Source organism: Ursus arctos, unplaced genomic scaffold, assembly GCF_023065955.2.
Source record: "Ursus arctos isolate Adak ecotype North America unplaced genomic scaffold, UrsArc2.0 scaffold_5, whole genome shotgun sequence".
NCBI lineage: Eukaryota > Metazoa > Chordata > Mammalia > Carnivora > Ursidae > Ursus > Ursus arctos.
Genome location: NW_026623067.1, coordinates 21,651,770 through 21,671,250, shown reverse-complemented (window position 1 = coordinate 21,671,250; position 19,481 = coordinate 21,651,770). Strand labels below are relative to the sequence as shown.

The window sequence follows — 19,481 nt, the reverse complement described above, 5'->3', positions numbered from 1 at the left end:
AAGTCGCAATATATCTTAGTAGCTAGGATAAATGGAAAAGTGCAGGATCCTCAACCCGGGTAAAATTTCTCACAGCTTGACATCACTATATAGGAATTAAATGTAAACCCAAGTTTCTCTAATCGAGGGCAAAAGAGATAGCAAATTAACATAACTGGAATAAACACAGTCTTCTTCATGAGTCATGTGCATAACGCCAAGTGTTATGAGAAACCAGTGCTTAAAGAAAAAGACTCTGATAGAAGGATAATGTTGAGTTATGGTTTTGTCTGTTTAAGAGTTATGGGTAGACTGCATCAATGAAAAGCATCAAACTGATATATTTGTTCTAGCTACTAAAAGCGTGATCTTATATTTCAGGGCTGGATCTCCAGCAAGCCTTAATTTGTTGAAACATTTTTTATTCACTATCAGGCTCTGCAGATACCATACTGTTTGTTACACACGTGCAGCTCTTATCTTTCATTACAGATTCCCGGAAATCATGTAATCCCATGATCTAAACAGGATTTTCCTCTCCTCTCCTCTCCCCTCCCCTCCTTTTCTTCTTTTTCTTTCTTTCTTTCTTTCTTTCTTTCTTTCTTTCTTTCTTTCTTTCTTTCTTTCTTTCTTTCTTCTTTTCTTTTCTTTTCTTTTTCACCATTCTCTCATTCTGTACCCCAAATGCCCTCCCATCTAACTCTTCAACGTTTGTAGACCTTTTATATCTATCATTTTCATAAAACATGAATCTGCTGCCGGACGAGTTTTAAGGTAAATGTATCTAAATTAAGTCTGTCTGCCTTGGTAGATTATGGATTTCAGTTAGTTATTAAATTCTGCTTTAAAAGTCTATCATAACTTTTGCTTTTTTGCTTAGCATTGTAAGATAGCATATGATAAATCAAGGTAATAGATGCGAAGCCTAATTCCCTTACCTGTGTAAAGGAAGAGAGGACATTACATTCCGGAGGCGTGCATTTTCCGCCTACTCCACCGGCTGCGCTTGGACCTTGGCGGGTGAGCGGAGCACTGAGATTCCACGCAGCACCGGCGCCGCGCCTCTCCGTACGCCCATCTGCGCGTGCGCAAATGCATGCGCTCTCTGTTCCCTGATTTCCCACAGCTGCAGATTCCTGACACTCGACCTCAGGCTTTGGTGGTTGCTTCTGTTGCCTTCACTGGGGGCAAACATTTCCAGGTTCTTGTTGACCTGTGACAGTTCAGTATCTTACTCAGCTCTTGACTCCGCTTTCCCAACTTTGAATTCTCCTCATTACAGGTTTTATCTCCTCCTCAAGTTCTGTTACGCAGAAGGTCACTAGACAGGATAGAGGGGGGAAAGGATTCAGAAATACAGCAAAGTTAATCAGAAGATGCCCTTTTTCTTTTAAAAGTTCTCCTAGATAGCCCCTCTACCTACACACACGGACATACACAAGAGCATACGCAATATTTGGTTAGCATTGCAATAATGCCTCCTAAACTCTGGGCTACTCTAGATTATTTTTTATTTGTATGAGTTTGCAGGTGGGGGTGGGAGGGATGCCGCATAGAGACTATGAATTCCTAGATAAACACTTTTTCACTTCTGCTTCCCCTACAATATCATGTGCCCAAAGTGTTACTATATAGGTGTGGAATTAATTTGAACAAAAGGTCTGCCTTTTTAGGGAAATGACGGGATTGTGTTTTCACACGATTTATATCCCCACCCGGGTAATGCACACAATGCCTAAAACACAGCTAACTGAATGAAGGATTCTAATACAGAAACGTACACCCTCGGGGACTCATACATTCCTGGTATGCAACCTGGTATTATACCGCAGTGCAAAATCCACTCTTGTATATTCATGATAATTCTATATAGATAAATAATCTCTTCCTCGCTAAGAATTAGGAATTGTCATGGCTGCTACCCTTCTGCAGAGAACAAAAGAAGTATTTCGGAAACTGTGGCCACATGGTCTCCTTTCCCCATCACTTTTCTGTAGCCTAGTATTGAATGATGCCATGGGTACATCTTTCACAGATCCGGGAGTGAATTAAATCATAGTAACGTGTGTGTGTGTGTGTGTGTGTGTGTGTGTGTGTAGGCACCCCAGTCCTCATACTTGCAAGGCTCAGGACAGTTTCTTAACATCCTGTCTTCTCATAAAAGCACTGCACCTCCCTTGGAAAACCTATCCCTTTTATTGGTACTCCCAGAGCATTACCAACATCAGTGCTCCCTTCATCCCCAGTGCAATGGGACACATGAAACCCAGGCCAGCTCATGTGGAGTCCTTCCCATAATTTCTGAATTGAAAATGGGGGGGGATTCTTATCTTCTCAGATCTTAAGTATAAGATTACAGGGCTCTCAGACATTTCTCATAACGCGGAGACTTTATGTAGAAAAATGAAATCCAGTAAAAACTAGCAGAGATAAGAGAGTCTTGCTAGCATTAAATCCCAATATCATGTCTGAAGCCTTCATGCGAAGCGTTTCTCCTTCAGTTTTATAAGCTGCTTCAGTATTCTTCTCAGCCACTAAGAAGCATTTCTCTTGTGTTTTTGTTTTTCCTTCAGGTGACATAAGTTGTGATTCTTATCATTTTCGTCTAAAGACAAACTACTATTACTGTGAGAGTTGGCTGGTAATCTCAGAGGTCACACTGTTTGCAGTCTGCTTTAATCTTTGAAAAGGTCAGAAAATGGACCTTCCCAAACTTGGAAGGTTTAGATCATTTCACAAAACACTGGAGTCTTTCTGAGATATTATACATATTTTTATGAGATTGTAAGCTCTTTTTCTAAGTCAAAAATGCTTCAAGTCAAAGTCACTGTCTTTTCCGGCTCTTTGTAAATTGTTTTGCTCAAAAGCACAGGTTAGCAATGGATTTTACATCTTATTTTTCACATCAGATTACAAAAATATCTCATTTTAATCCTTATTGGTCTTAGAGATAAAAAGTTGCACAGTGTAAAGTTCTACGTGCAGCTCTGACCACTTCTTCTGTCTAACACACTTGACCTGCAGGTAAGAGCACATCCCTAGGCTCACATGGATGTTTGAGAAGAAAATATTAGGGGCGCCTGGGTTGCACAGTGGTTAAGCGTCTGCCTTTGGCTCAGGGCGTGATCCCAGCATTATGGGATCGAGCCCCACATCAGGCTCTTCGGCTATGAGCCTGCTTCTTCCTCTCCCACTCCCCCTGCTTGTGTTCCCTCTCTCGCTGGCTGTCTCTATCTCTGTTGAATAAATAAATAAAATCTTTAAAAAAAAAAAAGAAGAAAATATTAAAAAGAGATTGTACAGGCTGAGAAAAAAATACGAGGAGGTGGTACATTACTACAAATATATTAACAACTGGCGAAAGGGGAGTCAAACCTGACCTAAGCTTGAAGAGATTAAGAGGGATCTTTTCCTTATAAAAGAAGGGGGTACATTGAGGTGGATATTGTCGAACTCTGGGCAGGAGCATGTAACGTGTGTTTAATTCCATCTGGGATGCATATACCAAGAGGGACATTCAGAGGTTTATAGCTGGCAGTTGTTCTGATTGAATGATGCCCATAAAAAAAGCAGGGATTAGATTGTTAAATGTCTTGAAGGTCATTCCAGCATTTCAAGACTGAAGGGGTAGGAACCGAAAGATAGAGAGAGAGAGTATTACTAGGAAAAGATCTTAAAAATAAATATATCAACTGAGAAATAATTACAATGAGGACTCTCGAAGACAACTAGAAATTTTATAACATTCTCCTATCTAATTTGCTACTCATTACTTATTTCTCCACAATAGTAATGGGATAATTAAAAATGAAAAAGGGTTTCTCTTTTCCTCCTTCCTCCCTCCCTTTCTTCTTTTATTTTTCCTTTCTCTCTACTCCTTTCCCTTTTCCTTTCCCCATTTCCTTTCCCTTTCCTTTCCTTCTTTCTTTCCCCTGGGGGAGAGGTCAAGGATGAGCTGGGCAAAAGTCTATTGTTACTTAACATATAATTATAGGGTAAAATGAATTCCAAGAGGTAGGAGAGAGGTGCAGCTACAGAGAGAATCGAAGGTAAAATCTGAATTTTAAAGACAAGGGAATGGGGTCCAGCCTGGGACATGTGCTGGTATTGGTTTGGAATGGGCAGTATGGTTTTTTCCCTGCTTGTTTTTCACTTATGTGCAAGATGGGCATTCCATAATTTACTCTAATTCTTTAAATTTCTACCAAGTGATTTTGAAAAACTACTTGATAAAGTCTTCCCTTCACCCACCATTTCTGAACTATCATTTGAGACCCACATCCCAAAATAGTTAAACTGTCTGGAGGAAAAGGTGGTCCTTTTTGGGGGGGGGTGTTTTATCCAGAACCAAACCCAGAAGTGTAATAAAACATTTAATAAATATGCATTCAGAAAACTTGGGAGACTTTCCAGACTTACTTTCCCCTTTAAAAGAAACCCTTATGGTATATGTGGGTAGTACTTTTATAACTTCCTTTCCTTTGGAGAACCATTTGAAATTCTGGAAAAAAACAGGAGTCTGTCTAAAAACAATGTGTAGTTTTCTGCATGAAGGCTGTACTCAGGAGAAAAATAGCAGAAAAAATTCATTTTCAAAAGCAGACTGAGTTGTAAGCCTACATTGAATTTGAAGAAGGAAACTGAAATATGGGGCTCTCCTTTTTTCTTACGTAGAAGGAATTTTTTTTTTAACCAACATCAAGAACTAGATAAGTGAATCACTAGAGTACTCTCCACTTGCCAATGGATATGGCAGGTCAACAATTCAACATACTACGTTAGAAGTGGCACTGTTCTATTTCCTATTTATAGTCAAACTGCTCAATTCGTTCTACTTTAGCTCCAACCCTTATAAGAACAGAGAGCTAGAAAATAGAGAACCTGATCCCATTTCATTAGTTAAAGGAAATGGCTCTTTCCACTTGATTTCTCTAATTTATTTTAAAATCAGGAGTACTGAACCTCTGCCAACATTCATACTTCATTTGGGAATATGTTTTGATTATAGATTTCAATCTGAAAATAAAGCCTGTCATTTAAAGAGGCATGGCTATTTGAAAAACACAACAACATATTAAGAAGAACGGCAAAAGAATATCTAAAAGATGCCCATCTTTTTGTTTACTGTGTTTTGATTTCAATGTTATTATACTGTGTGCTAGACTTTTCATTTGCTATCATTACATAATCAAATAATAACTTAATGTTATTACAAAGCAAACGAAATCTAAAAAACAAAACAGAAAAGCAAACAAAAAGACTTAAGTACAGAGAACAAATTAATTTACTTCATAACAATAAAGAGAACTAGCTCTGGTAGGTGCTCGAGGGAAGGTGGTAGGGGGAGGGGTTAAATAGGTGAATGGGATTAAGAGGTATAAACTTCCAATTATCATATAAGTCAGGGAGGTGAAAAGTACAGCAGAGGGGCGCCTGGGTGGTTCAGTCAGTTAAGCGTCTGCCTTCAGCTCAGGTCATGATCTCAGGGTCCTGGGATCGAGCCCCACGTCGGGCTCCCTGCTCAGCGGGGAATCTGCTTCTCCCTCTCCTTCTGTCTCTCTCTCTCTCCCCACTATTACGTTCTCTCTCAAATAAATAAAATCTTAAAAAAAAGAAAAGAAAAGGGAAAGTACAGCAGAGTGAGTACAATAATATTGTAATAATGTTATATGGTGACATATGGTGACCACACACGTCACAGTGAACACTGGGTAATGTATAGAACTGTCAAATCCCTATGTTGTACATCTGAAACTAGAATATTGCATATCAATTATAATTCAGTTTGTTTAAAAAAGACTCTAAACAGGAAAAATGCTGAGTTGAAAATTAATTTTAATACTCAAAAATACATTAAAAATTTTAAAAATAAGTTATAAAACTATGAAGACAGCTCTGTTTGTAGATCACGACAAACTTAGGTATGTGTTGAGGCTTTAGAAGACTTCTGTGATTAAATGAAATGGGAGAAGAATAGTGGTCTTTGTGTGTGTGTGTGTGTGTGTGTGTGTGTGTGTGTGTATTAAGTCTTATTTAATATACTGTATTAATTTAACATATATCTGTAACTACTTTTTGTGTAGGTTTTGTGATATGATTTCTGAAGTAAAAGAGCTTAGAGTTTAGAAGGGGAGAGATATTTAATTTGGAAACTATAACTCACAAAAGTAGAACGTGGGGATTATGGAATTAGAGATTCAGTGACAGCATGGTAGAGGGGAGAGAGTTCGCCCTCTGAGTTCAGATCTCACTGCCAAAAGGTCTCCATTCCATGTTATTGGAAGTTGGTGAATAAATGAATGTATGTCCTTCAATTTACATTTCTATCAAATAGAGATTGGGGCACGTGGGTGGCTCAGTCTATTAAGTATCTGCCTTTGGCTCAGGTCATGATCTCAGGGTCCTGGGATAGAGCCCTATGTCAGGTTCCCTGCTCAGCAGGGAGTTGGCTTCTCCTTCTCCCTCTGCCCCTCCCCACTGCTTCTGTGCACTCGCACCCTCTCTCTCTGTCAAATGAATATTTTTAAAAAAAAAAGCATCAAAGCAAATTTACAGAACTACTATGAATAAGTCTCCAACATATACTGATTGAATATTGATTTCAATTATGTATGCAAAAGATAAAAATCAGGAAACGAGCACAGTTATTTTGGCCAAAATCAGAAAAAATACGTAAACTCACAAAGAACTCAAACACACGTACATACCCACAAAATCGTTTCTACTGCTTACCCTTCACATATTTCACAGGTGCTATGCCATAAAACCAGCTAGATAAAATTTACTTCATACATTAACGTATCTAACAAGTAAACAAAAAATATTTTATAGAATCTAAAAATTTTTAAAAAAAGAATCTAAAATTTAAAATCTTATACATGTTTCATCAGGTCCTACACTCATTACATTTTCCATCACAGACTCCTCATTTGCCATGGTCTCTTCAATAAAACTGAATTTGAAAAGACCTATTAAGTTGACAGAAATCATTTACTTCTAAAATCAACTTTTCAACGAAGTGTAACACGTGTCATGAAAGGTGAACCCATCACAGGCGTGCACCTGACAGTGTGACGACAATCCAAGTTCAGAAACAGAGCGACACCCAGCCCTCCAGCACTTCCTGTCTCCTCCTATCACTCATTCCATTTTCCTGTCGGAGGTACCATTCACTACCTTAACCTCTAAGAGTCTAGCTTAATGTTGCCTATTTTTGAATTCTGGGTAAGTAGAATCATACAGATACATTCTTTGGAATCTAGTTTATTCAATGAAACACTGTATTTGAGTGACTTATCCATACTATTGCTTGTAACAATAGTTGGCTCATTTTCACTGCCATCTAGTATGAAGTATTATGATTCATCCACAATGCATTTATCCCTTCTTTTGTTGATGGACATCTGTACTGCTTCCGCTTTGGAGCTATTATAAGTAGTGTTGTTATATGCATTACTGAGCATGTATTTCGGTGAACATATATACACACTTTACTTGAACATAATCTTGAAGTTGAATTTCTGTATCCACACATCAAGCTTAAATACTTATTGCCAACACATTTTCCAAAGAGATTATATGGAAGCAACCTAAGTATCCGTCCATAGATGAAGAGATAAAGAAGGCGAGATCTTGTCATTTGTGACAACATGGATGGACCCAGAATGTATAATGCTAAGTGAAATAAGTCAAAGACAAATAATAAATGGTTTCACTTACATGCCTAAAAAAATAAGGCAAATAAACAAACAAACAAAAGCAGAAATAGACCCATCAATACTGAGAACACACTAAAGGCTGCCAGAGGTGAGGGGTACAAGATTCATTTTCCAAATCAACAATACAGTTATGGACGGTCTTCCTTTCCACATCTTAGTCCTTTTTGTTATTTGCTACACAATCAGAGTTTGCTATTTACTAATAGAATCAAAGTTTGTCATTTGGAATGGAGACACAAAATTCCAAAGGAAAATTCTCTCTGCAAAAAATGAACTAATTTTCTCTCTTCATCTGACTTGAAGGGACACATACGATTCTTTCAAACATGTCAAATATCACATCATTTTCTTTGTCCTAAAATAAAAGAGATTATTTCAACAAGCCTACACACACCAAAGAAAGAAAAAAGAATAAACTGATAACTGATATTTGGTGTTCCTTCCTGTGAATGATGTGAAAATACTCAATTTCTTCAAGTAGGTGTGGTGAGGACACTGAACCAGCATTGCTCTGGGATGTCAAAAAATCACATATCTACCCCTTGTGATCCTGAAATTGTACATAGTGAGACCGCAGGTTACCTATATAACTTTATATTTTTTTATTACTGTAATTTCCAGTGAACCTATCCAAAGAAAACCCAAATGGGTATAGTGGTATTGTCTGCTTTTGAGGCATGTACGTAGCCCTCTCCATAGATAGAATTTAATGATGCCTCCAGTAGATCAAGCTCTCCTAATACCCATCATATTCTATGTGGACTATTTGCTCATAAGACAAAAACAGTAAGTTTTGTACTTATTTCCACTCCGCAAGGTGACCTTTTCAATGTTGAGAAGCAAACAAAATTCCTCCCTCAGAGAACTCGCACGACCAAAGAAATCTACAAACTTTTTTTTTTATTAGCATTTAACAAGGTAGTTAGTTTTAAGCTTAATGATAAAAAGAAAGCAGTTGCATTTTATGCAACAATAAACAGAAGAGTAAAGTAATTACAGCAAAAATGCTAACAGGAAAAAAAAAAACAGCTGTCTAAGAATGAATCAAAGTGCAAGAACTTCTACAGGTAAAATCTAAATCCTGATTACAACATTTTAGAGAAGACCTAAATAAAGTGATATGCTATATTCAAGGATAAAAACACACACTATCACAAATACATCAATTATCCCAAACTAAACTACATACTCAATACAATTCCAATTAAAGTCTCAACAGAGATTTAAATGAAACGCTTTAGTTTCTACATTCAAATGGAAGATTCAAGAGTCAGAATCCACCAGGTTAACTGAATAGAAAGACTTACGAAGAAATAGAAATTCAGATAGTGCGGTATTAGCAAAGAATAGACAAATTCATCCATGTAGTAGAACCATGTGCTTATGTAACATACGAGGACACTAGACGATTGAAAGAATGAGGGATTACTGACAAAGCCATGCTCTAAAAAACAGTTATGCATATCTCCGATGGCTAAACATTACATATCTTAAAAGGTATATACTTCTAAAGGTATATACAGAACAAACTATTGTCCAGGCATGACAGAGGACATGTACGAGAATGTTCATAGCAAGACTGTTCACAATAGAAAACAATCAAATGGAAACAATCCAAGTGTCCGTGATGAGGACACAAACAAGCCACGGAGTATTTAACAATGGATTATCATCAAGCGGTCGGAATGAAGAAACTATGGTACCATGCACAGCAAGGATCAATTTCAGCAGTATAATAGTCCGTGAAAAAAAATCTTATCTCCAAGACCATGTAAAGTGTGAGCCCTTTTATTTTTAAGATTTTATTTTTATTCATGAGAGAGAGAGAGCAGGGGGAGGAGCAGAGGGAGAGGGACAAGCAGACTGCATGCTGAGCACAGAGCCTGTCGTGGTGCTTGATCTCACAACCCTGAGATCATGACCTGAGCTGAAATCAAGAGTTGGAGGCTTAACCCAGGCACCCCGGAGGCCTTTTAATAAAGTAAACTAAGTTGGAAAGATACTTCTTGGGAAACATTTAGGTCCACAAAGAACCACATAAAGAGGAACATGTATGAAAGATGAGTAGACTTTAGACAGATGACATCATGTAAGGGAAAGCAGAGTAATGACATGGACAAGAACATATGTTTAGATGTAAGTTAAATTATCTGGTGAATCAGCTTGTTTTTACTGTACACATGAAATTACTCGACTAAATATACACAATAAATAAAAGCACAGTATATTGGACTAACAATGAGACCAAACCAATTTTTATGACTAATCCAATTCTATACTCATTAAGGAATTCTGAAGAATTATAATTAATCATCATAGATGGAAAAATATGCAGCGTACCCACACACGACTTCACACAGAAAGTGATTGGGTCGACTGTTAAGGGAAGTAAAATCCAGGTTTACTCATCTTTTCTATCTTTCTCTAAATACTAACATGGTAAGACTTTGGGCAGCACCCTGATCGTACTGTGCTTTCCCTGCCTTACATCTCCATTTCTATACGCTCTGATTTTATTTTTATTTCCTGACAGAAACACTAAGGCAGCATTTTGAGTATGATCAATGGTCCCTATTGGCTCACAAAAGGCTCCATCCAATGGGTCAGGGTCTAGCCTCTCCAGTAATGGTTTCTTCTAGTCAGGAGGTCTCCAACCAACACTATACATCCACCCATATATCCCTACTCTATTCAGGTGAGTCTAGCACTAACATGTGGAAAGTGAATAGAGGACATAATGGACTATAAGTGAAGGGAATGCAAAACATTGTGCAAGGTATTAGCAGAGCTCCAATAGGCCATACTGTGATGACCTGATCACGTGCTTGTCTTCTTCATTGAACTTCTCCCCTTCAAAGGCGAGGCTGCCTCATTTCAAGAATGATCAGGGAGTGCTGGATACTATAGAGGTTTATTCAAGGAATAAATAAATGAAGGCTATTATCATATAATAGACGACGTCATCTATCTTCTTATATATCACAGATTGACTTAAAAGTCATGAACAGTCAGGGTGCCTGGGTGGATCCAACTCTTAGTTTTGGCTCAGGTCACGATCTCAAGGATGTGAGATCCAGCCCTGCATGGGGCTCCCTGCTTGGCATGTAGTCTGCTGGGAATTCTCTCTCCCACTCTCATTTCCCTCCCCATCTGCTCCTCCCCCATGGTTGTTCCTGCTCTCTTTCTCAAATAGACAAAATCTTAAAAAAAAAAAAAAAGTCATGAACAGTCATTTTGGTGGAGGAACAAAATATAGTACTTCCTGGAAATGGACCTAAAAGGCGTGTTTCTGGTGTGGAAGTGTATCTTTATACATGATGCAATTACAAGACGCTCACAAATATTTGAGAAGGTTAATATGCTGTTACTCCTCAAGGGTAGCCTGGAGAATCATTTCTTTCTTCAGATTCTCCATTAATTAGAGTTCTCCTTAATTAACCTGGTTATTGTTCCCATTCCCTTTCAGAATGCATTCTCTATCACTCAAACTCAGTAACTGTCACATTGCCCTGAATAGTTCCCAGCTTGGCCCCTCTGCTATTGGCAACACTTTTTCTAAATGTCAGGAAGAAATAGGGCTTTAGGTAGAGATAATTTAATGGAATAGAGCAGCAGCGAATGGCCACAAACACACTCAAGAGGAAGAAAGGGGACCAGAATAGGTTGGTAAAAGGGTACCACGGAGCCCTCAGGTAAAATAATTGGAAGGTAGAGCCCAAAATGATAAAGGAAACACCACCACCAATTTCATGACAATATGATGATAGTTAATGGGAATGGAAGCCATGTAACTCAGGTAATTACAGTCCCTTTCGCTCATTTATTTCTTTTCGAGGGCTTAAACCTCTGGTTTCCAAAAAGTATACAGTATTACTATCTCACCCTATCTAACTCCTATGTTCCCCTTAATGAAATGAGCAACAGATGGCTTAAATTACGGTATCCGTCTTACATATGCGGTTAGTAATGTGAGATGACCCAAAGGTTTTTCTCAGGTTATATATAGGGATGACAACAGAAATTAAGTTATTAGGGAAATCTCAGATAGCTTGGGGAAAGACAAAACATTATAACCATAAACCACATCACAAAAGCTTACATATTTTGCTCCTGTTCCCACCTTCTTTAGTCATAAAATACATCGCTCAATTCTCTGGGATCATAAACTCTACATCTATTATTTAAGTAAAGAAGCTTTGTAAGGAAAAGACAAATGAGGGCAAAAGGCAAAAAATAAAAGAATTCAGGTGATACTAAGAAATGTAGTAAGCAGAACAGCAGGGCCAGGGTAAAAATTGAAAGCACACTGGAAAGAGGCCAGTGCTAAATAATAAATGAATAATGCACTGAGAGAAGCCGAAGAGCTTGGAAATAACAAAAGACTCTGTAAACAGAATTTTTTTAAGACATCTATTTCAAACTTAAAACCTGCAAGTTTGAGGGAACCCAGGCGTCTGGTAGGAAAAGGTGATTTCCTTGCCAGCCACCTGGATTAAGATAGGCACCCACACATACAAAAATTACAGTGGCAGGCACACAGGGATTTTAATAGAAATGTAAATCATGACCTTTGAAACAAACAAAGAACAGATTATGCTTCTTCCAAGCAGGTGTGAGAACCTTACTGAAAAGACATTAGCTACCAGAGGAAAAGCCAGAGCCAAGTTTGAAATAAAATGGACTGGAATCACTAGTATAAAGTAGTCTCAACTAGGTTTCAAGTAACGGGTAAGTGATAATTATGAAATGGTAGTCAAGTACCCAAAGTGTAAGGAATGAGTTCTTGAGTGAAGTTTGGGAGAAGTATTTTATACAGAAGGAAAATGAATTAAAAGAAATAATTAATGTCCGGTAAACAAAACATTATTGTAAAGAATCAAATAAATAAATCAAGTTAAATAAGATAGGAAAAACCACCTATATAAAAAAATGACCAGAAATCAGGTCTTAATGTTATCATTTTTGTGTCATCTTTGAAAAGGGAACACCTAAGGGTTAATGTGTATAATCCACCTTGACGACCACTTCTATGACTCAAGGCTGAATGACAGGAATTTATGGAAAGGAAGTGTGAAATGGAAACGCAAGGAGATAACTCTAATATATGTAATACTGAATAAAATGACGCGTTGAACGTTGGACATAGTTTTACATGGTAATGGACAAAGGGGAACGCCATGATACACATAGTCAAATCAGGTGAAATAATAATATGTAATAAAACTTCTGGTTGCATGCAGCCATTCATCAAGGTGGATTAAGCAACCAGATTGGGGATTGTGCAAATCAGAACTCTTTAAAAAAAAAAAAAATAACAGATTTTACTTTTAGTTTTAGGTTTACAGCAAAATTAGAAGATACAAAGATCCTCACATACCACCTGTCCCCACACATGCATGGTCTCCACTCTTATCAACACTCCCCAATCAGATGGTGCGCTGATGATCCCATGTCAACACATCATTATCACCGAAGCCCACAGATGACACTGGAGTTCACTCAGTGATGTAGAGGCTATGGATGTGGACAAAGGTATAATGACACGTATTCACCATGCTAGTATCACAGGGACTGGTTTCGATGTCATAAACCTCCTCTCTGCTCTATTTAACCCTCCCTCCCCACCCACCCCTGGTGACCACTGATATGTTTAGGGTCTCCATAATTTTGCCTTTTCCAGAATGTCATATAGTGGGGATTAAATACAATGCAGCCTTTTTAGATTGCCTTCTTTCACGTAGAAATATGCATTTAAATTTCCTCCATGTCTTTTCATGGCTTGGTAGTTCATTTCTTCTTAGCACTGAATAATATTCCATGGTCTGGATATATCAGTTTATTGACCCATTCACTCATCCAAGAACATCTTGGTGGCTTCCCCATTTGGGCATTTATGAAAAAAGCTACTGTAAACATCTGTATGCAAGTTTCTGTGTGGACATAAGTTTTCAAATCCTTTGAGTAAATGCCACAGAGTGTGATTCTAAGGTAAGAGTTAGTTGAGTTTTGTTGAGAAACTGCCCAACTGTCTTTCAAAGTGAGAATTTTAAAAAAATAACTCGAGTAACAATATCCCAACTACCTCCACAGTTCATGAAGAATGAATGCTGTCAATTAATACAGTTAGACTCTTTTAACGTGTCACATATATTTCATTCTGCAATTTTTTTAAATAAAGACGACTCGTCAGATCAAAAAGTAACACTGTACTTTCTGAGAGAATAAACCATTTCAGAAAGTGGTGGAATACGTCAATTCACTCAGGCACAGGAGTCTAAAACTTAGCATGTACTTACTTGTTTAAAACTCATAGATGGAATTCAAAGCCACTTTTCAAGGACTATAGAGAGGCCATGTCTATGTGAACACTGTGAAGGAAACAAACCGAGTTTCACTAACCGAGAACCAATATTAACAATGGGGGCTACAGTTTGATTCGTAACTTGGTTTGTGGACCGAGATCTGTCAGTTGTTGGAAACGTTTAACGCAATCTTTCATTAATTACATGTGTTTCATGATCGTGGCGGCAGGGTAGAACGAGGAAGGTGTGACGGAAGCAGACAGCATTCCCCGTCGCCTGCCTGACAAACTCGTTTTGATAACGCAGACATGACTTCCTCTGCGAAGACCTCTGGGATCTTGTTATCTTTCTGACATTCTTCATCTGTGCGTTTAGATCACTCTGTACGTACATCTGGGGGCATTTGTCCCGATGCTCTTGGTTTGTTTGAAGGCCTGTTCCTCCCTGCTCCTTGAGAAATCTCTGGGAAAACTTGTTTAGCGAAGAGAGGGAAAAGGGAATGATGCCTGTTGCAGTGTTAGAACCTGACGAGTAAATCATGAACAGTCCAGAGGGTATCAACCACCTTTCCGGTTTCCCGATTACAAAGACCCTCAACTTTATGAATGAGCAGGAACTGAAAGTGACTTCTCATTATCTATCCATCAAACTGACTGCTCCCATTCATATCCTTCAGATTCTTCCGTATCAGTTTAAATGCATCATCCATTATACAACAGTCTATTTGCTCCATTGCTTTATGACATCAGGCATCATTCTCAAAAGTCCTGTCTCCTCCGTGGAACACTTCACAACTTTCTTTTTCCATCCTCACTTCTTTTCTGAATAAATTTTGATAGCCTAGAAGGCACCGATTATTTTTATGAAAATTCGCCCACAAGCCTGGCCCCATGCTTGACCCAGAACTCAATCACTGCCCCTTTGTTACTGAGCTGAAGAAAACGACTACACGGTTAGAAAAATCAAAGAGCGCCGTTTGGAAGGAACACATTGGTGCAAGAACTCCTAACTCTCTGTTGAAAATAAAGGCTTAAAACTGCTTTCTCTCCATTCTTGGTTACTTTAAGAACTGTGGAAACGTTTTGCTCAGAGCAAGTTGGGCAGGAGATGAGGTTGGCAGGGAGAGATGTTTGTTTCTGCCGGGAGTTATTTCCCCGACTCAATCTGTGGTATGAAGCAGCTGGAGTATTAAATCTCCGCTGGAAAATGAGGATAAAATCCACGGCGCCTGGAAAAACGTCACTGAGTCCTGGGCTTACAGTCAGACCCAGCAGCCATTAAGAATTTACTGTGCAGCAGGCAAAGCCTGATACTGTTGAAGAGGCTTGCTCTCTATCACACGTTGTGAGATGAAAACAACAATGACACCTTGTCGGATCCAAATACATAGGTGATCCTTTAATTTCAAAACCAAATGGTAGAGGATGCCATCTGTCAGCCGCTTCGATTTTCCACACAAAGTATTACTTCTGCCAATGAATGTATTTTCTGTGGCAGGACGCTGGGGCAGAGGGGTGGTACAGAAACCAGTGCACACGGAGGGCTACTTCCCAAAGGCAGACTGTAAAGGTTGTAACTTAGGCTTACAAAGAAGGTGACAGTCAGACATAGGTAGTCATGGAAAAAGGAAAAACTGTTTTATTTGGTCATGAAGCAGAGAAACGGAAGATAGGAACTGGAAAGAGTCTCAGAAACAAGGCAGTACCACCTCTTAATGGACCGAGAACGCTGAAGGCATTAAATTCTTCATTTCCCCAGGAGCCTATGGGTAAAATTAAAAAGTTTCAGGCCTTGGGATCAGTTTTTTTTTTCTTCGATTTATTGATTTATTTATTTTAGAGAGAGAGAGGGTGAGCGAGGGGGAGGGGCACAGGAAGAGGGAAAGAGAATCTCAAGCCGACTCCTTGCTGAGCATAGAGCCAATGTGGGGCTTGAACTCACAAACCTGAGATGATGACCTGAGCTGAGATCAAGAGTCAGACACTCAACCAACTGAGCCACCCCAGGTGCCCCGGCCTTGCGATCAGTATTCTCTGTAAATACAATCCTGTGCGTGGCTCAGGTATTGGCACAGGGCAGGCCTCCAAAACACTTCCTTTCTCTTGTTTTCTTCCCTCTATCTTTTCACTGCTATAAAAAAAAATATATCACAGGCTACTGATTAAGAACATGATTTCACGAGTGGCTGTACCAACTTGCATTCCCACCAACAATGACTGGATTAAGAAGTTGTGGTCCATATATACAATGGAATATTACTCAGCCATCAGAAAGAACGAGTTCTCAACATTTGCTGCAACATGGACGGCACTGGAGGAGATAATGCTAAGTGAAATAAGTCAAGCAGAGAAAGACAATTATCATATGATTTCTCTCATCTATGGAACATAAGAACTGGGAAGATCGGTAGGGGAAGAAAGGGATAAAGAAAGGGGGGGTAAACAGAAGGGGGAATGAACCATGAGAGACTATGGACTATGAGAAACAAACTGAGGGCCTCAGAGGGGAGGGGGGTGGGGGAATGGGATAGACCGGTGATGGGTAGTAAGGAGGGCACGTATTGCATGGTGCACTGGGTGTTATACGCAACTAATGAGTCATGGAGCCTTACATCGGAAACCGGGGATGTACTGTATGGTGACTAACATAATAAAATAAAAAATCATTATAAAAAAAAAAAAAAAAGAACATGATTTCACAAGCCAGAGTCCCTGGATAAGGGCTCAGTACTGTCACTTAGTAGCCGGGTAGCCCTGGGCAAAACTGCAGAAACTCCCCAGGCCTCGGATTCCTGCTGTGTTAATAAGAACTGTAATGTAACTTTCACCAGGGCATTCCTGGGAAAATTAAGTAAATTGGTATGCACAAGGATGCTTAGAAGAGTACTCAGCGTATAGGACATGCTAATAGAAGCAAACTACTTTATAATAATAATTAGGATTATTATGAGGTGCTACCTCTTGGCATCTACCTACTTGAAAGGTGTCCGGGGCCCTTTTTTGTTTCTTGTTTCTCACACAGAGATAAATATGAAGGATATTTCTCTGTCTTCTCTTATTAAAATATACCAGAGATATAATCTAAACCATCAAACTGCAATAAAACCTGAAGACATTTCAATACATTCATTCAATTAATACTTGGAGTTGCTAATGGTTTAACATATTTCACCTGCCATTTGGAGGTATAAGAATCCATTTATATTAGGGCGCCTGAGTGGCTCAGTTGGTTGAGAGTACGACTCTTGATTTCGGCTCAGGTCGCGATCTCAAGGTCCTGGGACCGAGCCCGCATCAGTCTCCATGCTGAGCACGGAGACTGCTTGTCCCTCTTGTTCCCTCTGCTTGTGCTCTCTCTCCCTCCATCTCTCAAATAAATAAATACAATCTTCAAAAAAAAAAAAAAAGGAGCTCTATTAATTTAAGTAGGAACTGTTTAAAGAAACACGGGCTAGTATGCAGAACCAAGAGGATCTCTATTTTGGTCCATGTTAGAGTCTGTCCCAGGTGGCAGGCTGCTTTTTTCATCTGCAAGGAAAACTAGCCATTATAAGTAGTCAATAAACAATTTAAACTGAGGATTCTGAGAATCCTTTCCTAATAGGGTAAAATTTGACCCATCTCAAAACGACAGAAATCTTCTTCATGATGATCAACAAGATCATAAAATAAACAATTTTTAATTGAAAGCATGAAAGTAACTCCAAAAGTCTTTGTGTATATTTTGTACACTTTCATACCTGTGAGTGTGTGGAGGGTGGGTCTATTTGCTGTGGAACACACGCTTATTTTCATATATAGTTAAAGAGAAGAGAGGCTTCCATCCAACATGTGAAAGTGAAAACGTGAGAGCTTATTCATTCACTTTACTTCGCTTTAAAACCTACCTATTTTTCTAGGTACAACAATATGAAAGTTCATAATGTTTACATTTTAATAGATCTTTCACTGAAATTGCTTTTTCAGGAACATTTTATTTTCTCTCGAGGCAGTAGGGAAAACAACTGTGTTATAAAATAATGAGAATCTAGACTGTGTTGCTAGTCGCTTCAGAGAGTCATTTGACTTTTTCTTATATATTGTAAAAACATGTTCTTTATCTCCAAATTGGAAAAGCAAGCTAAATAGAAGTCCTTACTGGTTTTTACCCTTTACGTACTTCCCATCTATGACCAATGTTGTTTCAGAGTAGGACTTGCTCTGAAATATTACTAAGCCTTAAAAATCACACCAAATAAATTGATAAATCCCAAGTCATATTAAAAGCTCAGGACTGACTGAGAGCTTCTATTTATAACCCAACTGTGTATTCATGAGTTGAAAAAGGGCTGTGTTCTTCGGGATGGGAAGTAGAAAAAAGCACATTTAGCTAAGCAGGACGAGAGAGAGCAGAGTGATTGGAGCAAATACAGGCAGTGTCCATTCAACCACCATCTAGAAGAAAGGAAACCTTAGACAATGAACATTGACTACTTCTTAATCTCATTGGCAAAATGATTACTCTGACTGGAAGCTGTTTAAATTTGTAGTCCTAAAACTCACATATTTTGAAATATGGTTTTCACCAAGCATGAAACTTAATTCTACCGGACTCCCTCGGAGCTGATATGCTGGTCAGGCAAAGACTGGAATTCCAGGCTGTTTGAGAGTTACATTTCCCATTGTACGTTCTGAAGTGTCATTTGCTTTTCTTCATAATTCTTGAGGGTAATGTGATTGGACCTCAGGGGAAATGCTGTGCTCTCGGACATCGGTGGGTTTTGAGCCAGAACCAGATTAATGGCGCATTCACCAAAGTGATATCACAGTATAGGTATTATGGAACAGTCTGCCGTTCTTCCCCAGGAGAACCAAGATATCCCCATTAATTGAATGCTTGGTTGTTGAGTATCTACTTCTGAAATTCTACATGGCATGATCGTTATGTGCAATGAACACCACACACCCGAGTACGGAAGGCTGTCTGCAAAATGTCATTAATAACAATCGAAGTAACAATTAATAATCAACAGTGGAACAGTGACTAAGGGCTTTGTAAGGATTACCTCATTTCATCCTCCTATCAGTCTTAGGACAAGAGAATTACTCTCCCCATTGTTCGATAAGGACAATTGAAACCAAAGAGACAAAATAATTTGCCAAACGGACAAGGTCAGATGTGAGAGCAGGCAGTCTGACTACAGGGCTTATGCTCAGGGCCATCATGCTGTCAAGACTTCCTGTTTGCTGAGAAGAAAGGGTCATTGAAGAGAATGACTGACTCATCTTATTCAGCACCTGACACAGTGCCTTGAACCTGAAATCATAAAGATTTGCAGGACTGAGTCATCAAGCATTCATGATCACTAGGACGATGAGCCATGAAGGAAGCCGACAAGCTAAACAAAACTTTAGGTAAAAAAGGCAGTTCCAGTAAGATTTGTATGCCTTTCAAAATAACCAAAAAGTTAAGATACCATCCTGGACGTCTAATCAGCGCTAAT

General features: G+C 38.8%; 1 long non-coding RNA gene across 1 annotated transcript in view; it reads right to left on the bottom strand.

The window, feature by feature from the left end:
* Positions 1–923: 923 nt before the first annotated feature.
* Positions 924–19,481, bottom strand: part of LOC130542784 (uncharacterized) — a 72,715-nt gene continuing 54,157 nt past the window's right edge. The window contains exon 3 of the long non-coding RNA XR_008957587.1: positions 924–1,300. This is a non-coding gene — a long non-coding RNA (uncharacterized LOC130542784). The remainder of the gene's footprint in view (positions 1,301–19,481) is intronic.